The following is a 12,500-nucleotide window of genomic DNA, read 5'->3' as shown; positions in this document are numbered from 1 at the left end:
TTCGTCCCAAAGCTTGGAGATGCCAGGGGCTGAAAAAGTGGGAGTTACAGTATGTTCTTCTCAAGCCAAACCTTCCGAATGGAAGCGCTGGGTTTCTCTGGACTACTCTTCTGCCATTCATTACCCTTGACATGAGAGGTATATCGTTACCTTTGATCTCATTTCCATTTTTTTTATTTTGCAGAGTCTCAGCTCTTTCCTCGAGCCCCACGGGGTCCTCTCAATCCCGCTCTCTCACTTCTGTCGCTATAAGTGTGCTCCCCCTTTGTGCGCAGAACGCCGAGGGTGTTCAGGTCTTTCCCCTCTTTTATCTTATTGCTTTCTTTTCTCCATTTCTCACTTGGGTCTAATTGCCAGGTTCAAGTGAACCCTCAGTAGCTTGAACCTGGCAACGGTCTTTGACACATCTATTAGCTGAAGAGGCCTAACGCTGGTCTTTTTATTCTTCCTATGACTAGCCGATGTAGACTATATCCATAGCCTTTCATATTAGTTAGGGTTGTGTCCTTAACGAATTTGTGAAACTCGTTTAGGCGAATCGATCAATATAAGGGCTTATACACCTACCTTTGAATGAAAGAAGTGTTGATTGTATGCCTGGAAAAGAGAAAGAGTGACTTCCGGCGGTCTGACGATTGATTGCATTTGGTTCAATTTATCTTGCTTGAGAGGGCAAAGGCAGGAAATAGAGTATGGAGTTAGGGGCTTGCTTAATGGCTTTCCTTCCGGCTTCAATGCTCAAGGCATTTCTTTTTTCTTTTTTTGGATTATGCTCTAGTGTTTGAATCATTTTTCTATCTATTCGTCTTTCTATTGATCTATTTGTTTTGCTATCATTCAGTATCAGTAAGATTGATTAGTATGTGGATTACGTGGCTCGCTCTCGCTCTTTGAGTTCTTGGTCTGAAGGTGAACGAGCTCTTGGTGTCGTAATTCCTACTCGCTTTCCTTGTATTAGCTACAGCCACCGAAGCATTCTTTCGTCAACACGAGTTAGCTATTCTCTGATCTTTGCCTTATTCTTTCTTCCTTTTCGTATGTATTTTCAACCGCACAACTGGAACCAAAAATTTCATTGCCTTGAAGAGCCTTCCATTCTTAAGCCAGCCAATCCAGTCAATCAATAAAGGGGCGAAGCGGTGTGAACATGGCCTCATTCTATGACGAGTTGGAGGAGATAGCAGGCTACGGCGAGGAGCCGCCCTACGAGGAAGACAAAAGGGACACTGAGGTCCGAGGACCGGAGGCCCACGTATATGCACTCATGAATACTTATCAATTCAAAAAATTCTTTGATCGTAGAGCAGGCACGTTTCGCCGCTACGCTAAAAGGCTCTTCTATTATGGATCACACGTCCAATTCTCTGGCTCAGAAAGGCTTTCGATGTTTTGATCCTTCTTCTCGTTTTCGCCGTCCCGGCATGTTACCTTCCCTTTTTGGAGTACCAGCTATAGTAGTCAGTCCACTGGGTCTACCTTTTGCGTCCCTGGTGAGGTTGGTTCATCGGCCGAGTCAATCCAGTTTAGAATCTTATTTTCTAGTGAGTTATAGAGCATCTAGTAGATAAACTACTAGCATGAGTAGTTAGACTACCCATACTCAGTTTACGCTGTTCGTGACAGCGATGTTCCAGTCAGACCCGTTCCAGAACCGATGAAAGAGAAAAACCCACTAGCGGGTAAACCTGTGCTTTAGCCCCCAGCAATAGATCTAGTGAGACAGGATTTTCCTTGCCTATGTTCCCCCTGAAGTGAGGCCCCACCGAATCGTCTGCTTAGTCTTCTTTCTCTTTCCTGTGCTATCCAGAAGAGTGAGACATAAGTCTAAAGTTATCCCACTAGTAATGTGCACTATCTGACTTGTCCTTGGTACATCTTATATGAAGCAGTACTGTAGCCTTACAAGCTGCTTGAATGGGTAGCGGACTTTCTATCTACGCCGAGTTTTGATGCCCGACTCAAAGCCTCCTACTCTTCCCCTTCCGCGAAGACAACCTCTGCCGCCTAGTCTGCTTGCCTTTGCTTCCTAAAGTGAGATGTCCAAGAGAAAAGGAACGAGGGGAAGAAGCGACGAGAACATAAAATCGTGAATGAAAGAGCGTGACGAGACTTTCTCAATTCGAGATGTTAGAAGGTGCAAAATCAATGGGTGCCGGAGCTGCTACAATTGCTTCAGCGGGAGCTGCTGTAGGTATTGGAAACGTATTCAGTTCATTAATTCATTCCGTGGCAAGAAATCCATCATTGGCAAAACAGTTATTCGGATATGCAATCCTGGGCTTTGCTCTAACCGAGGCTATTGCCTTGTTCGCATTAATGATGGCCTTTTTGATTCTCTTTGTTTTCTAAGTTTCTCCTTTTGAAAGGTGTAGTCTCTCCTACCTGAAGAGGACGAGGCCCCCGGAAATGGGGGGAAGGGGAGTGGGCAAGGGGCCCCTTCACGGCTAATCGATCTCTCTCCCTCTAGTAAGCTCATCGAAAGACCTGGTGCCCAATACTAAAACTTGGGGAAGGTGGGATGCTAGGTGGACAGGATTGGACGTTAACCTAGAGAGCTAAGTGTAGTGCACTTCGTTCTCTTTGATTGGCACATGGAAGATCCACTTAAAGCATAAAGAAGATCTGCACCGCTAAGACAAGGAAGGTAAGATGTTCAGAAAGAAGATAAGACAAAAAAGTCAATATTGCAACTGACAGCTAATAGGAGAGAGAATACAACTGTCAGCAAATAAAATAGATAAGACAGTCCTGTCTTGATAGTTTACTTCAGATTTCAATGTCCGATCTGACTGTGAGAATAGCGAAGTCCGGAATGACATGCTCAATGCCAGTCCATCCAGAAATGCCAGATGAATCCCGTGAGAGATCTAATCTAGGCAGAAGATCCCATCCCTAAAAAAAAAAAAGTGTAATCAGAGGGTGAAACCTTGCTTTGCAAAAGGGGAGTTCTTTCCCGCATCCATCCCATAAACCCCTGTCAAGCTTCTACTCATTCTCAATTCAGGAAAAGGTTTCCGGTTGCCATAAATAAAACCACAATCACACAGTCAACTCGAACAAAGAGCTTCTCGCCTACAAATTAAGGAGCTGGTCCAAGCCTTCCTCTTTACTGTTTAGGAGTAGCATTGAAGATTCGAAACCTTTCGTGTCGTCAGGTTGCTACACCTAACCTAGCCTAGCGGGAGCTCACTTAAGGCTCCGAGTATCATGATCGTAAGACGACATTTGCTAGCCTCACACTACCCTTTTTGGAACCCTCGAGTAGTCATGTGGAATAAACAAACGAAAAGAAAGGAGAAAGGCTTGCTGTTGCCAAGGCCTATTCCTCGACCATCGTCACCTATTCAATAAGTTGGGAGTCCCCGCCATGTAAACCCATATCCCATGGAAGAATCGAATCAATACCGACTATTTCTTTAGCATCCCGAAGAGTGACGAGAAGACCACACTTTACATCTTTCTTTCAAAAGAGGAGAACGCGCTCATAGAATATTAACAAAAATGAAAGAAATCCTCGTCCAGTGGCACGTCCTTTAGCTGCTGCGGTCCGGTACGGGGAAAGAAGTTCGGACATATTCTATATAGGAAGCGCTCCTTGCCTGAAGAATAGGCGTCTTTCATACCTTTCCTGGGAACGGGCAAGAAAACAGATTGGCCTATGAATGTGCACCCTCTTTCCTGATACTAGGGACATTTGATTCTTTCTGACCTATATTATAATCTTACCAAACTGCTCTTATTCCGCTAAAAGAGCAAAGATAAAAGCCCTCTTATGCCAGAAATTTAATAAAGAATAAAGAAAGTGTACTTTCACCTCTGGAATGGCAACATGCGAAAGACACCCACTGGCGTGCTTACGTTCTTTCTTCGCTTCCCAGCCAACAAGCAACTCCTTGAGCTTTATAAAGCCGTTGATTGCCATCCGTTTTCTTGCTGGAATCTTTTTCTTATTCTGAATATAACCTGTCCTCCCGGGGCTCAAGGGAGAGGCCTGACTGTCTTTTCTATAGAGTTGGAGTAGTAGTTGGACAAAAGAACTCTCTGGCCGGAGTCAAACACGTAGTCGTGACCTGTCCCGTCGTTACTCCTCTTTCTATATATGTTTAGGGAGAAAGAATTAGGCTGCCTAAAAAGAAACTCTAGGCGTTGGATTGTTTTTATTTTCTGCTGGTGAGGAAAGGTCGTGCAATCGCAGAGGACTAGTTCCCTATCCCGCTGATAAGAATAAAAAAGGGATCGGCGCAGTGGATAGGCCACTCTCACTGGAAGAGCTTAGCTTATTCCAAAGCATCCCTGACGCTCTCTAGTTTAGGAATAGAGGGTGCCGCATCCGAGGCAAAGCAAGAGCTAACAGCCTCTTTTTTTCCATCCTTACTTTCATCCGTTAATGCTTCTTCTTTCCAGTCAGTTTAGATCCTGAGAACAAGTCAAGCTTCAAATAAGTAGTCCGCTAAGGTCTGTCTAACAATAGAGCTTCCAGAGGCAAGCCGAAGCGGAGAATGTTTCTCCTAAAGAGTCTATTATAGTAGTCTATCAAAGCACAAGGAGAATGGCTCTGACTAAGCATCTGGTGAGGGATCCGCTGGATTAGTAAGCATCACATAAGGAGGACGGTGGAGATCTAAGTTGCTCCTTTCTTCCCCCTTCCCCAGTTCTCTAACTAGTGGTGTAAGCAAGTGCTCCATTGTGTAATGGTCTAAGGGCCTTTCAGTTCTAATCTGACCTACCGTGTCTAAGGTGTGACTTCTTCCAAGAGTGGGAGGGCTCACAGTAAGACCGGGTAGACGGGTATAGCAGTAATAGTACTTTCACCCAATAGGATAAGGCAAGTCAGTTTGAAAGCAAGGCAAACAACCTTTGCCTCTTGGACTACGGCTTGGAAACCTTTGCCAAGTTTCCTCAGTGAGAAAGGAATCAAACTCACTCTCTTTTCTTCTTCAACTCAACCAAGTCCAATAGAAAACACATTAAGCTTCGTCTAACAGGAAGTAGCACCTGCCGCCTTGCATAGCATGTCGAGAATCCTTTTCCTTGTTTCGAAATACAGATTGTTGTGGAGAGTCTAAATTGCGTAAGAGAAAGAAGCTGTTCTTGAATTGCTAGTCTGTCAGTGAGAAGCTGTGATCGAGAAAGTCTCGCCCAAAGAGCTCTACAGTAGTGCCTTGCGGGGTCGTAGAGCCGGGGGAGCTCAGATCCGATTCTTGCATTCATCTTAACTGCAGATTTCTACTTCTTCTTACCCAGTTTGTAAGCAGAGGAGAACAAATAAGATAGAAGCCCATATTGAAACTATACTTCCTAACTAGAGTAGTAAGAAGTCTTTTCAGAAGCAGTAGACTGAGAGGCTTTGGCAGAATTGATCGAACTTCTTGCTCTCAGGGTGCTTCGCTTGAGCTCAACCATCCGGGATGCTTGTTTTCTGAGGATGATTCTTTCGCGTAAGTAAGGGAAGTGTTGAGCCAGAGTAGAGATGACCTTTTCAGCATCGCTGTGAGAGCATCCGAGTGAATAATTTCTGCCAATTGCATGCTGAAATAGTTTCTTAGTGCTTCCCTTTGTTCTTGCAAGAGATCAAGACTGGTAGGCAGGCTAAGGCCAGAGATTCAATGCCCGAGGTCTTTCCTCTCCTTATCAGTCGAGTTACTTCATAACCTCTTCTTCTGATTATAGTCGTCGTAACTCTCTCTATCTTAGGTGTCGGCATCACACATATCATATAGATTGTGTGTAGTGAGTGAGATTTCCCAAACAAAACATTAGGAAAGGAGTTAAAAAAAGAAAAAGAATAGAGGCCATCTGACTTGGTTAAGTCATGTTAGTTGTGGTTAACAGCAGAACCAAAGCAGAATGACTGACCCTGCCTCCAAAGAGGAAGGTGCATTCCTTGTTATATCCCATAGCTTGCTGAGACCGGAGATAGGGTCCCCTCAGATATGACGATAGGTACGTTCCTGCCAAACATGTTAATAATATAGGTTTCCCTATGGGCATATCCCAGGTTTCCAATATGATCTTAAAATAGACAATCACACACAAAATAGCTCGACTGTAATCCGAGTAACGAAGACTGATAAGCATAAGGATTGAGAATTCATGGGATTGATCAGGTCTCAAGACTGGGACGTCGCTTTTAGCTGCTTTTTTGCAGACTAGATTACTAGGATGCTTGGGAAGTAGCCGTATCTTCTTCTTGCTCCGCTGCTCTCAGAAAACCTGGGACTGAATCTCTAAAATAAGGACTTGTCTATCCGGTTTATCCTGTTAGTGAGATGGGTGTAGCTCCCCTGGATGCATGAAGGCTTTCTTCTTTTGAATTCGGGTTCCCGCATATTGATTGATGCTTCCTTGGAATACCTTTCCATAGGAGTGGTAGAGTCCTAATAAGAGGCCAATTCCTGATACGCCCCTATGAATCTCCCTGGATATCTTCACTTTCTTCGGACGAGCATCCCTGACATAGCTGCCCTTGATAGAAATCCCCTGGCTTTCCTTACTAAATTATAAATCAATCCGGCAATCTTCCTTACAGTTATTTTCTCCTTAATAGTCTATCGGAATTTCTCTGAGAAACCCCCGGGAATCCTTACTTAAAAGCCCCTTTATCTTGATTGTTCGAATAGGATGTGTTAAGCAACAACTTCAAAGCCCTTAGCTACCGGTATTGCTTTGAAAAATCCTGGGTTAATGCAGGTTTCTTTGCTTTCTTTTTATCTGACGCAAGTTATTCATTGATAAAATCAGGATCTTTCTTCTCTCTTCGTTCCTCTCCTTACAGTCGAGTTACTACGTTCCTCTTCTTCTTATTCCCTCCCATGCATCAACAGTTCCAATTTATGGGATAATCCGAGGCAAAGGCCATATCCCGAAGCTAACTCATAACTCTTTCCCGAGTCAACTCACCCTTTCACGCTAACCCTGCTTTGGAAAAAAGAAGGAATGAAATAGCTCGACTGATAAGGAGAGGAAGCAAGGCACTTGAGATGGGTGCTTTCCTTCTTTTTTCTTTCGAAGGTGTTAAAGGGCTGATTGAGGTATAAATTCAATACATATAATTTTTATTTTTCTTGATTTGGTGGTAACCCATTTGGACGAGCAATCGCTACTTCGTTCTCGCCTTTGAGTGTGCAGGGCTTGAATCATCCATAAAACGCCTATTCCTAGGTGCCAAGCTTGTGTTAAAGATCTTACTTGCCTGATTCCCGGAACTGGGTTAAAATAAAAAAAGTGAAGAATTGCAAATATTTTAGATATTGTCTCAGTACTTGTGGCTAGTCCTATTATATGGACTTGACCTCCCTAAGGATGCTTCCACAGAAGAGGCGAGAGGTTCTATCCTTCGGGTATGTGTACCGAACGGGAAATCTATACTCGTAGGCGGTGATACCTCAAGCCCATGATACAACATTTTAAAGTAAGAAAGCAGTTGATAACGAAAAGTTAACCCCCGGTCGGACTTGGTAGGGTAGGAGCCGAATAGAAGGCATAAAGTCAGAGGAATGAGCGGGTAAAGAAGAAAGAGATTGGAAAGATGAGATTCATGTATTGACGTAATCTAGTAGACCCTTAAAGAACATCCAAACCTAGAAACAAGAGCACGCCCATCAAACGGAAAGAATTGATAAATAGGAGGCGGGTAAGCCCGAATAGCTTCCTCAAAAGCATGATGTAGCGACTTACTATTAATTCATAATGCGAGCTAGCATTTGGGGCTAATGTCTGTAGATGTGATACCTCCTGGTCAGAGACGGAGAATCGCTGTTATCGGATCTGGTAATAAACGTATGCTTAGTAGGGAGGGGCTCGCCCAGATGCTTTGCGAGACCGAATCATTTTGTGTTCGGTTGCGTTATCTACCGCAAAGAGGGACTCCCCCTTTCTATTAGAACAGTGTTAGTTCGCTATTACTGCCGGTCAGGCCGACGAGAATTCTATTCTGATATTGCTATGTGCGCCACTAGAGCTTTGATCATATGCTTTGAGCCGAGTCGATGAGTTTGAATATTCATTCGTGTACGTATGCCATGTAGATTGAAAAGGGAGAAGCCCTCACTGACGGAGTATAAATAGCACACCAGATGGATCATTCAATAGAAAGCCGAAGGCGAAGAGTGAACACCTCCAAAGGGCTGGGTGAGAGAAAGCGTCCTTTGTTGATACCTAGTGTACACCGCCACCTACTGAAATGGATTAATAAACGTGGCTTTCTATTGCTTGTAGCGGCGTTGCTTCCTTTTGTTCACCGCGGCGAAAAATGAAATCTTGAGAAAGAAGGCCTTGTGGGGCATCTCCAGCAGCGCCAAAGAAGGAAGATGGAAAGTCTTCTTTGTAGACTCGCACCGCTCACTTACGGTTTTATACAGAGGGGGGTTGTATTGAAGGGCCATAAGCTTTGAATATGCGTTGGTTCCAATCCGGATCTCGTTGTTTGGGTCTCGAGATGATATTCAGGAGACAAAAGAGCAGAGCTGATAGAAATGCTAATTATAATGGAGATACTAATTCTTTAATAAAGACTTGTGCCCATTGTCCAAGATTCCTTTGTGGGACTTTCTTTTTATTCTTCTTGACTTGACTCAACAACCCTCCAATTCAGGACAGAACTCTAAGGGTATCTCTGAAGATTCAAAATACAGAAGAGCGACTGCCAATCAAGACAATATTGAATTGAAGCACGCGCCTTAGGACCGATCCCAGTGAAATAGGAAAACGAATCCGCGCGCTACCGAGTTTCCTTCATCGATCGGAACAAAACTAGCAAAAGAAAGAGGGAGCTGCGCTATACATAATACAAAGGGACCCAGGCTCTGCCCGAATGATACGATCAGCAACTTCTAGTACCCAAGCTATGTGATCAATAACTATTCTCCTAGAGGCGAATCCCTCAGGGCGCCCTAAGCAACCGAAGGGTAGAGAAGATGAAGAATAAGGGTAATCTAAGCATGCGCCACCAAAAGGAAAGAGAGGACCGATTGATACCAATAGCAAGATACACATCTTTTTTTTTAGACTCCGAGGGTTGAGAATAGTTGAGGATCAGAAGATTGGCCTTAATAGATTAAGTGCAAACTTTCTTTTTTATATTATATATATGAGTAAGCCCCTTCCCTTAGGAACAGAAGTATACACAAGGGGGTAATTTCTCACAATTATTCACGTTCAACTCCAAGATCCAGCAAGCCAACTTCAACCGAAACTGAGTCACATTCTCCCTCTCTTCCTAATGGAGGCACATACCATTCTTGTAACAGTGGATGGATAAAAGTCTCGTAGTCTTTGTTTCTAAAAAGGTCGTGCCCTTTCTACATATATCGAAATTTTAGTCTTTCACCCCTCCTTTATCGAATTAGCTATGGCTAATCTAGTAGAGTAGGGCTAATCAGAAGTTTCACTATGGCGATTGGAAGCGAAGCCTCAATTCAAATCGAGCAGCAGCTTTTCTACACTCAAAGGGAACCCGGCATCCCATTAACTGAGACTTCCTATGCATAGCTGTAGCCTTTCGTCATACCCTTTGGCTACTTAGTGCCTCCACCTACTACTAGGCTGTAATCTTCTTGTTTCTAAACTAAATCGAGGGTCTATGCGGCTCTCTGAATAATAGAATATGTCCACTGTAGTCTATTTGAAGCGTTCCTGCTTGTCTTGAATCAAACGGAATTGAATAACCCTGTGTAGCGGATAGCATGGACTGATTGAAATAGCATACTTGTGCAATGGATCTCGTTTATCTTTCATATGTTAAATGTTCGTGTAGTGAATTCACGGCTAGAGATAGTACATTCTGGGTCGATCAAGGAAGGTAGCGTATACGGGTACTTGGGATTGAGTAGAGCATAGGTTCAATAACCGGGCTTGGAAAAGAGAATGATAATCTCGTTCAGCAAGAGGCTGGGTTTTTGGTCTTTCTACGTTTCCGCTTATGCTCCTTTGGTTAGTACTCCAAATTGGATTTCTTTCTGGTTGGTTCGAAGTAATGCTCCTTTTATTTAGCTATTCCCTACATTCTTTGGTAAAAGTGCTCATGCAGCTTCTAAGGGATGCCTTCCCCTCCAAGTTGTTTCAAAGTAAGATCTGTGGATAAACGATGGTTAAGCCGCATCGGTGCGGTCGGGATCGCCCGGTACTTGTGAGGCAGAAGAATCCTTGAATAGAAGATCGAGCTTGTGGAAAGTCTTTTTTTAGTACTTGTTAGCGTCCCTTCCCCCTGAGTTCAAGATGTCCCTTTCCGCTTCTCTTTCAGCAACTTCCGGATTGGTCAAGCCTCGAATCGAATCCTGGATCAACGCCCTTTTTCGCTTAACCCATTCGTTCACAGTCGATTCAACTTAAACCAATGTCACATGTCTTGTGAGCATTCAACCATGATCTTCTTTTGTTCACATCAGATCTTTCCTGGTAACTAAGGCAATGAAATTTTATTAATGAATAAATTACCTCATATCTTTCCCTCTGGGTGGGATGATACGAAATAGAGCAGTTGCCAATTGGCATGCGAAACCGAGAAGGAACTTACTTTCATAGACAAGAGCTGACCTTGGGCCAATGACCAGATATTTAAGATTATTAGCCAAAGTAGATAGAGTGAATGGGAATAGTCGAATGCCCTATGGAGTAAAGGGAAGGGGCTTGAGTTCTGAGACGAAGATAAGGCTTCCGGACATATGGAAGAAGGAGGCATCGTAGATGAGGAGATCCAGTTGTGCTTGCTGCCTATCCACTTGGCGAGTAAGAGGCTCTGTGCAAGAGTGGATTTTCAACCTTCTGCCTTTGCTTGCTTCATCTGCAGAGCTAACTCCGGAAGTGACTGCTCTAGCCAATGCGCATGCGTTCCTTCCTAAATGCAATTAGGCTTCTCGCGTTGATCACATAGCTTCTTCTGTAGTGCGTGTATTTAGTGTCTCCTTTGCTGTCCTATCGCGGAGTTATGTACGTAGGGTGCGCGTAGAAAGCTTATAGTGCTCTTCTTTGATTGATTGTAATTGAGTTGACTGACTCAGGAACTTTCCCTTAGGGTGAATGCACTAGGTGAGCGTCTTTCAATGCTTGCTTTTTTAGTTGTTTAGCCTATAGCCTTGTTGCTAAAGCTGTTAGCGCGTAGTCTGTCTCATATACCTCCAAGAGCGGTGAGTGGGTGTAGTAAGATAAGATGTAGGTAGGCATATCTATGTTTGGGCACTGAACATGGTAGCTATAGCGAGGGGAAAGATCCATAGCAAAGACCGGTAAGCTCGCTTCCCACATCCCATTCGATGCTTTCCCTCCTTCTTTATTTGCTTGATGCGCCGCTCGGTGTGCTCAGATGGTTCTGCTTCATGCTCGTCGACTCTGAGTTCGGGTTTCAATGAGTACCACGATCATTCCCCGTTAACCAAATCTCTCCATTTTATGATCAATTCATTAGATCCAGCTCCCTGGCAGTTACAAAAGAACATCTTCATTGGGATGCTGTCAGTGAAGAAAAAGAAGTAAACTGTCATACCTGGTTCCAAGGGAAGAGAGCCCCAGTGAAGTAAACCGAGGGCACGAAGCAAGGTATGGTGGGTGCCAGCTACTTTCACTTGTTAGGAGTAGGGCTGAAAAGAGCTCTTTGTATAGGTTGGGTTTTGCTGGGCTTTGATGCTGACCTTCTTTTTTTGAAAAGGGGAAGGTTTGATAAAGGAGCTTTTAAGCCCTTTTGCTGGATTGTTGGTCTGCAGCCCCGCCCTATAGAATAGAATGAATCCAATAAGGAGAGGCCTATGGATGACCGAGCACTCTTATACTACTCCTTACCTCACCCCCTTCTCACTTAAAGGGCGAAGTCGCTGAAGCGAGTCTAAAGGCCAAAGAGTGATCTTTGAACGTTACTACGCATCCTTATTAATGAATAGGTATAGTGTAAGGTAGGTTTGTTTGGGTATAGCAGGACTTGAACCTGCGACCATTAGGTTAAAAGCCCAATGCTCTACCAACTGAGCTATACACCCCCAAAAAAGATAGATTAGTAGTAAATAAAGATTGGTGCAGAAAAGAGGGCGGCCCCTCTTCTCATCATATTAAAGGGGCGCAGCTCTGTATGAGGCTCGTACTGCGGAGCAAGCGAAGAATAAGGGGCGCGCGTTAGCACTCCTGCAAGAAAACGGCCTTACTCAACAAGCGCACCTTTATTAGTAAGTTGTTTCCACTCATTGAAGATTCTATCTACAAAAGAAGGTCAACGGGGGATACTAAAGTTGCTCTCACTGACACCATCTACGAGAAGGTGAGGAGGTCGTCTTTCTTTTCTTTCCGGCCGCCATACGGTTCGCCTTAAAGCCGGAGAAAGGGAGGAGCAGTTATCTATGTAATTACGGTCTTTGTTGGCCGTTGTTCCGGTCGAGCACTCTCTTTTCTTTGCTTTGTTCAATAGAGTCTTACCAAACAAGACTGACTTCTTACCAACCCGCGAAGGGTTGTGAAGTTGGACCAGGTACGAAGAATGAATCTATATCTGTGTACAGTACGGAAGTTGCTGGCCGGCG

General features: G+C 44.1%; 1 non-coding gene across 1 annotated transcript; it reads right to left on the bottom strand.

Moving 5' to 3' along the window:
- Window positions 1–11,893: 11,893 nt before the first annotated feature.
- Window positions 11,894–11,966, bottom strand: TRNAK-UUU (transfer RNA lysine (anticodon UUU)). Its single transcript has one exon. It is a non-coding gene; the product is annotated as a tRNA-Lys (tRNA).
- Between the last annotated feature and the right edge of the window lie 534 nt (window positions 11,967–12,500).

Source organism: Vigna unguiculata, unplaced genomic scaffold (genome assembly GCF_037176805.1).
Source record: "Vigna unguiculata cultivar grain cowpea cultivar isolate G323 ecotype 2 unplaced genomic scaffold, ASM3717680v1 ptg000074l, whole genome shotgun sequence".
Taxonomy (NCBI): Eukaryota; Viridiplantae; Streptophyta; class Magnoliopsida; order Fabales; family Fabaceae; genus Vigna; species Vigna unguiculata.
Note: the sequence above shows the minus strand (reverse complement) of the source record. Positions and strands in the feature narration are given on the sequence as shown.